General features: G+C 42.0%; 1 long non-coding RNA gene across 1 annotated transcript; it reads left to right on the forward strand.

Moving 5' to 3' along the window:
- Positions 1–232: 232 nt before the first annotated feature.
- LOC134821208 (uncharacterized) lies at positions 233–2,742 on the forward strand. The gene is made up of 5 exons (XR_010160989.1): positions 233–433; positions 1,074–1,184; positions 1,448–1,575; positions 1,794–1,864; positions 2,501–2,742. It is a non-coding gene; the product is annotated as an uncharacterized LOC134821208 (long non-coding RNA).
- The last annotated feature ends 10,167 nt before the right edge of the window (positions 2,743–12,909 follow it).

A 12,909-nucleotide genomic window follows, 5' to 3' on the forward strand; every position in this document is an offset into this window, starting at 1 on the left:
ATTTAGCATCTTTGGATATGCTGATAATCATTAAATTATCAAGTCATCCGAACCTTCGGAACAGTCTGTTGTACTTACTACAGAGTTGGAAAATTACTTTGATATAATAAAACGGTGGATGAATACATATTATTCAATATTAACAGAGACCACTCTTAGATTTATATCATCGGTAAAAACACCATTTATTATTTTTTGTTTTATCAGGTCCTCGGCGGATTCTTCACGAAGACGTAATTTATTACAGCCAGGGAGAGACCTTCTCACATACTTCAGTCTGGAGAGAACAATCTCTGAAACGGTCGCCGATGCTGTCAAGAAAGCCACTCAGGAGCAGGTAGCAGCGATTTCTGAGCTAAAAGAGCGTGTGAACACGCTTGAAGTACAGCTCTAAAAGAGGAGAGAGTGAAGAGACGGAGATAGACTAAATCAGGTTTGTTTAGCAACACATTTTTGATAAATGACAAACTGCTTTGATTAGCCGGTTATTAGCTGGTCAAACTTTTACCTATATATCCCTCTCATTTGATAGCTGACTGCTTCAATTACAGTCAACACTACTTTTAAAGGTGACAATCCCTACACTCGAGCTTTGATGACTACCTAATGAAATACTATTTATTTGGATAGATGACTTCTTCTGAACTAAATTCTATAAAATATAAATGCTTCGATAATTGAATTTTTATTAAATATTTGCTAATCGTCTTCAAATTGAGATGATGGATCAGAACAATATAATTATTTATAATAGAGTGGTCAAAATGTAGGAGTGTTAGAGAGTGGACTTGGTTAATTTAAGTTCAAATATTTACATTGCAGCACCATAGAAAAACTGATTAAATGAGCTTCCTAGTCATAATCTATTTCACATTATCTGAAACAGGTTTATGTTTATATGTTATCAGTATAGTAATTAATTTTGAATATTAATATGTACATAGTAAACTGGGAGTGGATATTTCCTCAAAACGTTAACTGTCCTGTACAACTTTGCTGAAGAATCCATCCTCTATCTTATGAAGTTCGAAAAAGTTATACCTTGAATTTATATATTAATTTATTTTTGTCAGGAGTTTTACGCGACTAGTCTCGATTTCAAGACGGAATACGTCAGACCGATATCATTCAATGGCGAAGAGGGATTTTCTGTCAGGTCTGGAGAGAAGACCCACCAGTACCGGGTATAATTTGTAGTATTATATTTGCTTTGCTATATAACTGTACGTTTATTTGACAATTCTTTGTCAAATAAATGTATAGTTATGCCGTACCTGTTTTAAAACAATGCCAGTTATATCAATATTATATGCAGGTATAGTAGGTTAGTTCATTTACGGATTAGAATTAATACTTCATTTTGTCGTATTAATATTTTCCGTTCTTAATTGTCGTTTCCATAAAGAGTGCCCCATTGCATGTAAATAATGAATTACCCCATTTTCAGGTTTTTTGTAAAAGTCGTGTTTCCTGTGACTGTCTGTGTTTTGTTCATTATAACTTGCCATGTAAGCACTTATTTGCTGTGATGAGACTGAATGGTGTGAATTGGGGGTCATTTACCGAGGAATAGAGGTAAAATATATTCATATTAACTAACTATCCTATTTTTACTTGATAGATATATATGCTAGCTCCCGTAATCAATAGTTCTTGACTAAATTGGTACGTTGTCATGGCAACTAAATCAAATTTAGTAATTTTACTGGGTTACTTTGGAACTCATTGTTGTGGTAGTTTTATGGTAGCAATGGAACCGTACACAATTTATAAGTCATGTTTTATGTTTGCAGTGTGCATCCCGAATACCAAGAAGAGCTGTTCAACAAAATCAAAGAATTCGAGGCGAGAGTATTGTAACTTGGTAAGTTTCAATTGAGAAATGAAGTCAATCAATATACAGTAAAACCCCGATTTACCGCGCCCCTATTTACCGCAAACCCCAATAGGGCTTAACATGCATAATGTAAACAAACAAAACCCTGATTTACCGCGAACCCTGATTTACCGCGGATGTTTCCTTTTCCCCAAACTCCGCGGTAAATCGGGGTTTTACTGTATCTAAAAACGCAATAATTTCTGTTCACAAATTATAGGTGGGATCATAATTCATACATATCAAATTCTGCATACATGTAATTCTGCATACATCAAATTCTGCATACATGTAAAGATGTAATTATATATATTGATATTGTATAAGTATAACTCAATCTATAGCATATAATAAGACGGGTGTACTCCTCGATTAATTTGGTTTAAACACTACTTTATTTAGCTCCTTATTAAAGAATTGGACTATTATTTATGAGTCGCATAGTTAAAATGGTCTCTTGGGTAAATTTCTATTGATCCTGTTTGATTACGATATGTTGTCACATTGAAACGTTGAATAATTCCTTTCCTGATAAAAAGCCTTTCCTTGTCGCACCAATCCGGATCAATGGAAATTAACCCAAGAGAACACTTCTTATTTTATTTTTAATAAATGTTTTATCAGGAGCAAAGAAAAAACTGTCCTGGCTGTCCAAGAACAGGGCCGGAACACACAACCAGTGGTAGCAGGAAATGCAACAAGCAGTGGCGTAACAAAAAAGAAGTCTTGATCAGAGGGACTATAAAAACAGGTTACCTCTTCCTGCAAAGAAGAGTAAAAAACGTTCCCCCACCTCACGTGCAGGCAGATTAAAGATCTTACTGTTTCTGATGATTGAGACTTTGAGTAAAAATGTCAATATACATCTATATTTTGAGACCTGATGTGGCTTGTTTTTCTGCTTTTTATACTTATAAAACTAAAGATTTGCAGTCTTACCCTGCATTTCCACGGCTCAGTTTTGCAACCAGATTTGCTCACATTTTTGCGACCGGAAATGAAATTCTAAAATATTTCTCCGCACGGAGAAATATTTTTGATATGACCCAAAACTCCGTGAAAGCAGTTTTAACCTGGGCGCTCGCGTGGGAAATTTCATTATAATGCGCCCACGTGCGCGCGCAAATCTGCGTGCAAATACCAACCGTGGAAACGTACATTGTAATCAAAACTGCCTTCGCGGAGTTTTGCCTTTCAAAATTCTTTTCGCGGAGTTTTGTGTCAAATCTGGTCGCAAAACTGAGCCTTGGAACTGGGCTGTTATACTTTTAATGTTCAAATTATTGATTTCGGTAAAATTGTTTAATGCCCCCACATCCAGAAAGTTACAAATTTCCTCGCAGATACAAATTTTCTGTGGCCCGCTCGCTTCGCTCGCGAATTTTCCACTTTTGCAATGTCTGCAAGTGAAGCAAGACAGTTTTAAGCATTTGGAGCGAGGCCCAAAAAAAGTTTTGCGTTTTTGCTTGGCCACATTAAAATCTACAATAACAAAATATCTGAAGTCCCTCAAAATAGTGTACTACAAAAGGGGGGGGGGGGGGGGGGGGGGCTCATGTTTTTTTGTCCGTTTGGCAGCTATATTTTCAAAACGGACAAAAAATAAAGCGGACAAAAACGGACAAAAAATAACAAAAATTGAAATAACATTTAGATGCTTCCTCCTCCTCCTCCTCCTCCTCCTCCTCCTCCTCCTCCTCCTCCTCCTCCTCCTCCTCCTCCTCCTCCTCCTATTCCACCTTCTCCTCCTCCTCCTCCTCAGCCATCCTCCTCAGCCATCCTCCTCAGTCCTCCTCAGTCCTCCTCAGTCCTCCTCCTCTGCAGTCCTCATCATCCTCCTCAGTCCTCCTCCTCCTGGGTCCTCCTCCTCCTCTTCATCCTCCTCCTCTTCCTCCTCAGTCCTCAGTCCTTCTCCTCAGTCCTCCTTCTCATCCTTTTCGTCAGTACTCCTCCTCCTCAGTCGTCCCCCTCCTCCTCCTATTCAGTCCTCCTCCTCCTCCTCCTCAGTTCTCCTCCTTCTCATTCCTCCTTCTGAGTCCTCCTCATTCCTCCTTCTGAGTCCTCCTCCTCCTCTTTCTCCTGAGTCCTCCTCCTGGGTCCTCTTTCTCCTCCTCCTTCTCAGTCCTCCTCCTCCTCCCTCTCAGTCATCCTCCTCAGTCATCCTCCTCAGCCATCCTCCTCAGCCATCCTCCTCAGTCATCCTCTTCAGCGATCCTCCTCAGTACTCCTCAGTCCTCCTCCTTCTCAGTCCTCCTCAGTCCTCCTCCTCAGTCATCCTTCTCCTCCTCCTCCTCCAGGGGGATCCTGTTTTTTATCCGTTTTTTCCGTTCGGAACCCTATATTATCAAAACGGACAAAAAATAGAGCGGACAAAAACGGACAAAAACGGACAAAAAATAACAAAAATGGAAATAATATTTAGATGCTTCCTCCTCCTCCTCAGTCTTCCTCAGTCATCCTCCTCCTCCTCCTGAGTCCTCCTCCTGGGACCTCCTCCTCTTGGGTCCACCTCCTCTTCATCCTCCTCTTCCTCCTCAGTCCTCAGTTCTCCTCCTCAGCTCAGTCCTCCTTCTCAGTCCTCCTCCTCATCCTTTTCCTCAGTCCTCCTCCTCAGTCCTGCCCAGTCCCCCTCCTCCTATTCACTCCTCCTCCTCCTCCTCCTCCTCCTCCTCCTCAGTCCTCCTCCTCAGTCCTCCTCCTTCTCAGTCCTCCTCCTCCTCAGTCCTCCTCCTCCTCAGTCATCCTCCTCAGTCCTTCTCCTCCTCAGTCCTTCTCCTCTTCCTCCTCCTCCTCAGTCTTCCTCATATTCCTCAGTCCTCCCCCAGTCACCCTCCTCCTCAGTCCTCCCCCAGTCACCCTCCTCCTCATCCTCCTCATCAGTCCTCCTTCTCCTTAGTCCTCCTTCTCAGTCCTCCTCCTCCTCCTCCTGGGTTCTCCTCCTGGATCCCTCTTCTCCTCCTCAGTCCTTCTCCTCCTCCTCAGTTATCCTCCTCCTCCTCCTTCTCCTCTTGGGTCCTCCTCCTTCTGCTCACCAGTCCTCCTCCTCAGTCCTCCTCATCCTCTTCATCCACTTACTTCTCCTCCTCATCAGTCCTCATCAGTCCTCCTCCTCCCAAGTCATCCTCCTCCTCCTGGGGCCTTTTCCTGTGTCCTCCTCCTGATCCTCCTGGGTCCTCCTCCTCAGTCCTCCTCCTCTTCTTTCTCCTCAGTCCTTCTCCTCCTCAGTCCTTCTCCTCTTCCTCCTCCTCAGTCTTCCTCCTCCTCAATCCTTTCCCCGGTCACCCTCATCCTCATCCTCCTCATCAGTCCTCCTTCTCCTTCTCAGTCCTCCTTCTCAGTCCTCCTCCTCCTCTTCTTCCTGGTTCCTCCTCCTGGGTCCTCCTTCTCCTCCTCAGTCCTCCTCCTCTTCCTCCTCCTCCTGGGTCCTCCTGATCCTCCTCAGTCTTCTTTCTCCTTCTACTCCTCAGTCCTCCTCCTCCTCAATCCTCCTCTTCCTCCTAAGTCCTCCCCTCCTCAGTCCTCCTAAGTCCTCCCATTCTCAGTCCTCCTCCTCATCAGTCCTCTTCACCAGTCCTCCTCCTTAGTCCTCCTTATCCTCATCCTTCATCTCCTTCCTTCATCTCCTTTCTCCTCCTCATCCTCCTCATACACCTCCTCCTCATCAGTCCTCCTCCTCACTGCTCACTCCTTCTCCTCCTCCTCCTCGTCCTTAGTCCTCTTTATCAGTCCTCATCAGTCCTCATCAGTCCTCCTCCTCCCCAGTCCGCCTTTTGGGGCCTTTTCCTGGGTCCTCCTCCTCTTGGGTCCTCCTCCTCTTGGGTCCTCCTCCTCATCCTTCTCCTTAGTCCTCCTCCTCCTCAGTCCTCCTCTTGAGTCCTTCTTCTCCTCCTCCTCCTATTCATTCCTCCTCCTCAGTTCTCCTTCTCAGTCTCACTCCTCCTTCTCAGTCCTCCTCCTCCTCTTCTTCCTGGTTCCTCCTCTTGGGTCCTCCTTCTCCTCCTCAGTCCTCCTCCTCTTCCTCCTCTTCCTGGGTCCTCCTGATCCTCCTCAGTCTTCTTCCTCCTTCTACTCCTCAGTCCTCCTCCTGCTCAATCCTCCTCTTCCTCCTAAGTCCTCCCCTCCTCAGTCCTCCTAAGTCCTCCCCTTCTCAGTCCTCCTCCTCATCAGTCTTCTTCACCAGTCCTCCTCCTCAGTCCTCCTTATCCTCATCCTTTATCTCCTTTCTCCTCCTCATCCTCCTCATACACCTCCTTCTCCTCATCAGTCCTCCTCCTCACTCCTCAGTCCTTCTCCTCCTCCTCCTCCTCCTCCTCGTCCTTAGTCCTCTTTATCAGTCCTCATCAGTCCTCCTCCTCCCCAGTCCTCCTCATGGGGCCTTTTTCTGGGTCCTCCTCCTCTTGGGTCCTCCTCCTCTTGAGTCCTTCTTCTCCTCCTCCTATTCATTCCTCCTCAGTTCTCCTTCTCAGTCTCACTCCTCCTCAGCCCCCCTCCTCTCCCTCCTCAGTCCCCCTCCTCAGTCCCCCCTCCTCCTTTTCCTCTCTTTCATCTCTCAATAATTTGTTCAATTTATAATTATTGTTGGTGTTATTGTTAACATAATTTATTGTTATATACTAAAATGTTTTTAAGCGCATTTGAGTCTGACTCAAAATGTGCTCAAGAATCTTTGTATTTAACAAAGTTTTACTCTCCAGTAATAAAACTTTTCATCCCTTTTTATGTTATTAAAAAATGTGTAGACTATTCTTTGTGCCTAATTGAAGATTAAAAGTTTGAGAAAGGACCATGGTCATTAACCGGGCTACCCATTTCTGCAGATAGCCTGTTACAAATTGTGGAGAAAATTTAAATCAAAAGTTACAATTTTTGTCCGTTTTTGTCCGTTTTTGTCCGTTTGGCAGCTATATTTTCAAAACGGACAAAAATTAACGGACAAAAACGGACAAAAAATAACATGATCCCCCCCCCCCCTACAAAACGGATTTCTCCTACAACCCACAAGTTTGATCCACGATGTCAATCCTTCGCAGCTCGGTGAGGCACAGTGATCAGTGATGCATCTCTCCGATCTGCCGAGAAGAATTATTTGATGCGCGGCGCGACCCAGTAGTGCATCGCGCTACAACCCACAAATAAAACATGGCCAGCTTGTACCAGCTTTCGTAGTTATCACAAATTATTATATGTGCCTTGCAGAGTGGAGGCAACCATATCCTGAGAAATATAGAGTGCATACAACTTAATCTTTCGCACAGACAGGAATTAAAAATATTTTTGCCGCAGGCAAAAATTCTTGATGATTTTGCCCAAACAGAATTGTGTATTTTCATGTGACCTTAACCTCAAACCTGTGCACGGCATATCCACAATTGCTCCATCCAGAACCCTCTCGCTTGCAGTAGCGCGCGACTGCTTGTTAAACAAGCGCGTCACTGGTCATAGTAGAGGCTCTTACGGGCAAAAAGACGTGTTTTCTGCTACGAGTTTAGAGACCTAACCGCTAATCGGACACAATAGTATGATGTCTAAGGATCGATAATATGTTAAGAAGTATAAATTTTGCCTTATTAGTCACGTGCTATACCAATGCGCGTTTTAAACTTTGACAGTCTATTACTCTAAGGCAAATAGAGTAATTATATTCATATTTTGTCAGCAATAAGATCACATTGTTTTCTATTTGGTGTGAAAATATGAGCTAGAACAGACATAATCTCGCTGAGTTATAGCTGTTTGAAATTTATGATGAACGCGCGGGTGCCAATTGATAACAACTAAATGCTTTTGCGCGTAGTGCGCGTCGAAAATTTGGCAAAAACGCTTGCGGAGTGACAATATTCAAACTTCGATAAAGTATATGAAGTGGGTACTTCTCGGAAAGGAAAAATTTAGGCAAACACGATGTGACTATTTTTGGGTTGATTTAATACAACTGCAAAAAATTATTCAAACTTCAAGCAAAAAAGTCAAAATTTTTACCACTTTTTTGGATTTTTACCCGCGTAAAAACAGAGGGATTTTTAAAATTTTTAAACCATCTTGTGCGGCTGTGTTTTAGCTATTTCCATGCAAGTTTTGCCGACATGCCAACAAAATTAACTTGTTCAAAATATCAAAAAACATGGTTTTTGGCCTATTTTTGGCCCAAAAATCGGTTTTTTGCGATTTTACCCGCGTAAACTCAGTCCAATCATCTCGAAACCACTTTTAATCGATTCTACGGTCAAAAATACGTCTAGGAAGGTGTATCTGGGGTCCCATATCGTATCGAGCAGACAATGCCCGTAAGAGCCTCTACTATCACGCATTGCTACACGTTGTATACCTCTCGTGCACGCGAAGCGTGCACGCCGGCCGGCCGGCCGGCGAGAGAGGCTACACAATATACGTAGTCATTAGCGCGGCGTCAGTCATGACTGACGCCGCGCTAGTCACGTGACTTATTGCGCAACAAAATTGTGGAGTTACCTTGACGCTAAACGTTTCGCGCCGGCGGTATATGTAAAGTTTTTAATCATCATCAAAGGACAAAGATGCATCTAAATAAACGAATATGTTCTTCATGTAACGTGAAATATGTGCAATATTAATATCACCGGCGGTGAGTGTAAAGTTTTTACTGCATTGTCAGAAGGACTTTCGACAAATCTGTATCAAATAAAAAGTTCGAAAATCGAGTGTTTAAGTAAATAATTTAAAATATATTCTTGATTTTCTGTTTTCTTGAGAACTGACCAACAAAATCTTTTTAAACTTTTCAGATAGTTAAATAATTACAATTAAAATTATGAAAGTTTGGGCGAATTTCAATGTGCCAAATTTGAGATATCTTCTTAAACACAAGAAAATATCTCCAAATGGGTGGTTTGCAGTGGTACCGAGGCATATATCTGAAGATCTGACAGATATATTTTCTTTAAACTTTCCAAATAACTATATGGTTATAAGACAAATAATCTGTGCAAGTTTGGGCGAGTTTCTAATTGGAGATATCACTTCAAACACAAGAAAATATCTCCAAATCGTTACAATATTTGGCATGTATCTGAAGATCTGACCGATAGATTTTCTTTAAACTTTCCAGATCGTTATATATAAGACAAATAATCTGTGCGAGTTTGGGCGAATTTCTATGAACCGACAGTTTGGAGATATTTTCTTGTGTTTGAAGTGATATCTTAAATTTGGCACATAGAAGTTCGTCCAAACTTGCACAGATTATCCGTCTTATAGCCATATATGGCTATAAGACGGATAATCTGTGCAAGTTATATTTATATGTAACTATCTGGAAAGTTCAAAGAAAATCTATCAATCAGATCTTGAGATAATAAACTTTCATCAAATATTGTTCTGCGGAACATAACAACAAATGGACCGGAAAGTCCAACTCTGCAGCTGTGTACAATTTTTAAGGTAGCGTCATTAATTTGTAACAAAGTTTGAATAAGTTTGTCCGATCATATGCCAATTTAAATGATTTGAATCAATCCATTTGACTGATTGCTGAGGATGCCAAGGTTAACCAAAGTTTGCTTGTTGTGCGAAGAGACGATTTTTGTCGACAAGCTAGTTTCTTTCAAATTAAACATGTGCAATGTGTAATATTGCTACGGTCGCAAACAGGTAATCAAGCTGTATATCGACATTAACTGTATATTGACAATTTGACACCTTTATATCCGCAATCGAGATACAGTGTAATCCGATATACAGTATGATTAGCGCATTGTATATCACATCCTTGCTAATATGATCAATGTAATGAACCACATGAGCCCCTGTCTTCACGTGATGGTAATTATTGATACGCGGAATAAATGCTCTAGAAAAATCATCAGATTATTGCCTTCGATACTAAAGCTTCTACTACTAAAAGTTTTAGACAGAAGAATTGCCGAGTTGTAGAGATGCAGGGATGTATAGTTGTACTTGTAGACTGTAGAGTTGTAGTAGTTCGTAGAAGATGAACTTTCGTAGAAGATGAACTTTCGTAGAAGATGAACTTTCGTAGAAGATGAACTTTCGTAGAAGATGAACTTTCGTAGAAGACGAACTTTCGTAGAAGATGAACTCTCATAGAAGATGAACTTTCGTAGAAGATGAACTTTCGTAGAAGATGAACTTTCGTAGAAGATGAAGTTTCCAATCATAATTTAGAGCGCTCACATCAACAGTTTTTGGGATCCCAAAGCTATGAGATCTTTTTTTCTGGGTCATTCCATAAATGTCATTATATCAGCAAGATGCATAATATTTCAGTTGCGAATATCCAGATTCCTATCGGATATTATATTTAGCTGCCAATGATGACTGCCATCTACTGCAAAGTGCTCTGGGCTGTTGTGATGTGGCGAGTCAGAGGTTAGAGTCGCAGTTTGCGTACGCTAGGACCTTCTCTGGATTAGAATTAGAATTCGCGCGCGCTCAAAAGGGGTTACAGCGTGTGTCAAATCACGCAGTACGCGTAGACTCATGGCTATACTAGGTAAATATCACAACATATTTAAATAGTATAGTAAAGCCAAAAGCATACATAAACATTACTTGGGGGCCTCAGCACTCAGGCTATCATGTTCCTAAACATAATTAGAGATTCGGCGGAATGACAGGCTGAGCGCGGCCCAGTAAACATAAGCAATAAAGGCATATACAATAAAAGAATAATAAAGGTTGCATGCGACTTTTCGCGCGCGAAGTGCGCGCGCCGCCGAATATGTAACACGTATCAAAATAGAGGTAACGAATAAACTCAGTTTTATTTTGACAACTGACAACAACATTTTTGATTTTGATATGAGGTTTTGATTGACGATGCCAATTTTTGCAGATTGCATATCGTTATTCTTTGCTCTGCGAATTCGTTGATGCGAATCAATAAGAATGACAGTTTCAAATTTGCGCGGCGCGTCGAAACGTCGAAGTCCTCTTAATTGGCGGTTCGAACATTGTAAATTGTACGCGTTTGGATTTTTGATTAGAGTTCATAGAAACCTTAACTGTCAATTGTTCGCAGCTCTGCGAGGCCCAATACTTGTAGCGAATTTAGCCGATCTAACGAAATCGCGGCAATACAAGTTTGGTTGACGGATGTACGTTTTAATTGACGATGTTGGATGTCAATTTCACATAGCCATGTGCCTACGCGTACTGCGTGACGCGCTACTGCAAGCGAGAGGGCTCTGGTTAGAACAAGATGTCAATTCATCGCAGCTCGGCGAAGCACAGCGCATTTCGCCGATCTAGCGAGGCACAGTTTCGCAGCACAGTTTACAGTAAAGTTGTAGCGCAATGCGTTACTGTGCCGCGCCGCGCACTCAATGAAGCTTCTCACAGCGACAGATCGGCGAAATGCGCTATTGTTGATTGTGCCGCGCCGAGCTGCGATGAATTGATATCGTCAATTAAACAGTAACACATCGCACTACAAACGGATGTTATTCGTTTAAATTTATTCGAAGTAGTGCGCACCGCTTTCTTCTAGCTCGAAATGGCCCGATGGTTCACGCGCTTGTTTCATTTTGCCGCCTTCGGCGGTCGCGCGCTACTGCAAGCGAGAGGGCTCTGGTTAGAGCACGCCCGACGGCAAGTGCTACGAAGTAGCGCGCGCCGGGCCAGACCATTAACAATGGCCAATACAAACTTAAACCCTCGTTAACGTTTGGGTAACTTAATTTGTTGACTTGTAGCGAGATGCACTACTGGGTCGCGCCGCGCATCAAATAATTCTTCTCGCAACCACGTATGCAGATCGGCGAGATGCGAAGGATTGACATCGTGAATCAATTAGTTGACGTATCATTTGTTCTTGATCATATCGTCTAAAGAACACAACTGGCATTTTTATATATCCTCAAAGTGTTCGTAACCAAAATGACATCAATCTTTTCATTTGACGAATTCTTCTCCAAAAATCTTTGCAATTCAGATCACGTAGCAATAACAAATGTTGACGGATGTTACTCGTCTAAATTTCTTCGAAGTAGCGCGCGCCGCTTTCTTCTCGAAATGTTATGTGGCCCGATGGCAAGAGCTACGAAGTAGCGCGCGCCGGGCCAAATCATTAACAATGGTCAATAACAAATGTAAATCTTGCGTAACCAAGTAAATTTTATTTTATTTTTCATTTTCAAAACGTTTTTGTGTGCAAACATTTATTTTGGTTGACGATGTCAACCCATCGAGATCGTTGCTCTGCGAAGCAAAAACGCTAGTTCGCGCGGCGCGTCGAAGCGGCGAAGTCCTCCAAACATTTATTGGGTACCTATCGCTCCATCAAGTTAAATTTCTGCCAAAACTAATGAAATGCTGTTCAATGATATTTATTTATAATTTTACAAGATACAAATTTTTTTGAAACGATCTTAAAATACTAATTTTGTTTGTGTGCCGCGCGCTAAAAAATTGTGATTGAAATCGAGCGCTACCATAGCATTTTCTTAACAACCTTGCAACCCATTGTAAATTTTGAAAGGATTGTGTGGTGCTCGTGTTTTCTGTCTCCGTTTTCTTCAGTTTAGTTTGATTTGAAGATCAGTAAAAGAAGAATACAAGAAACTGAGTCAAAGCAATGATGAATATCTATGTACAAGATGCCTAAAAACAACATCAAAGGACGCTGATACTGTGGTAGAAGAGGCAAAGGAGTGCTGTTTCCCAGATCATGAAAATGTAAGTGATCCATCTCGATTGAAATTAGGACCATGGAATAGTTGGGAAGTTCTGACAAAATGTGAGGAAATATATGGTGTTATAGTTAAATGGAGAAGAAACATATTTTTGCTTCCCTCAGGGGCGGCAGGAAAAGCATTCATCGAAGAAATGACTAAAGTGGCCAACAATTTCACATCAGGCAGTGCTATGGAATCAGTGACCATCACCCTATTGATGATAATGCCATCACTGCTGTTGCAGAAACCCTCAAAGAGGTCCAAAGCAAAGGAACACACTGAAGTGTTGAAGAGAAGACTTGTTTTGTGGCAGGCAGGTAAGCTAGAAGAGCTGCTGCGAGAAGGACAGGAGATTCAGAGGAG

The sequence above is a fragment of the Bolinopsis microptera genome, chromosome 9, assembly GCF_026151205.1.
Source record: "Bolinopsis microptera isolate Bmic1 chromosome 9, MBARI_Bmic_1.0, whole genome shotgun sequence".
NCBI classification, from domain to species: Eukaryota; Metazoa; Ctenophora; class Tentaculata; order Lobata; family Bolinopsidae; genus Bolinopsis; species Bolinopsis microptera.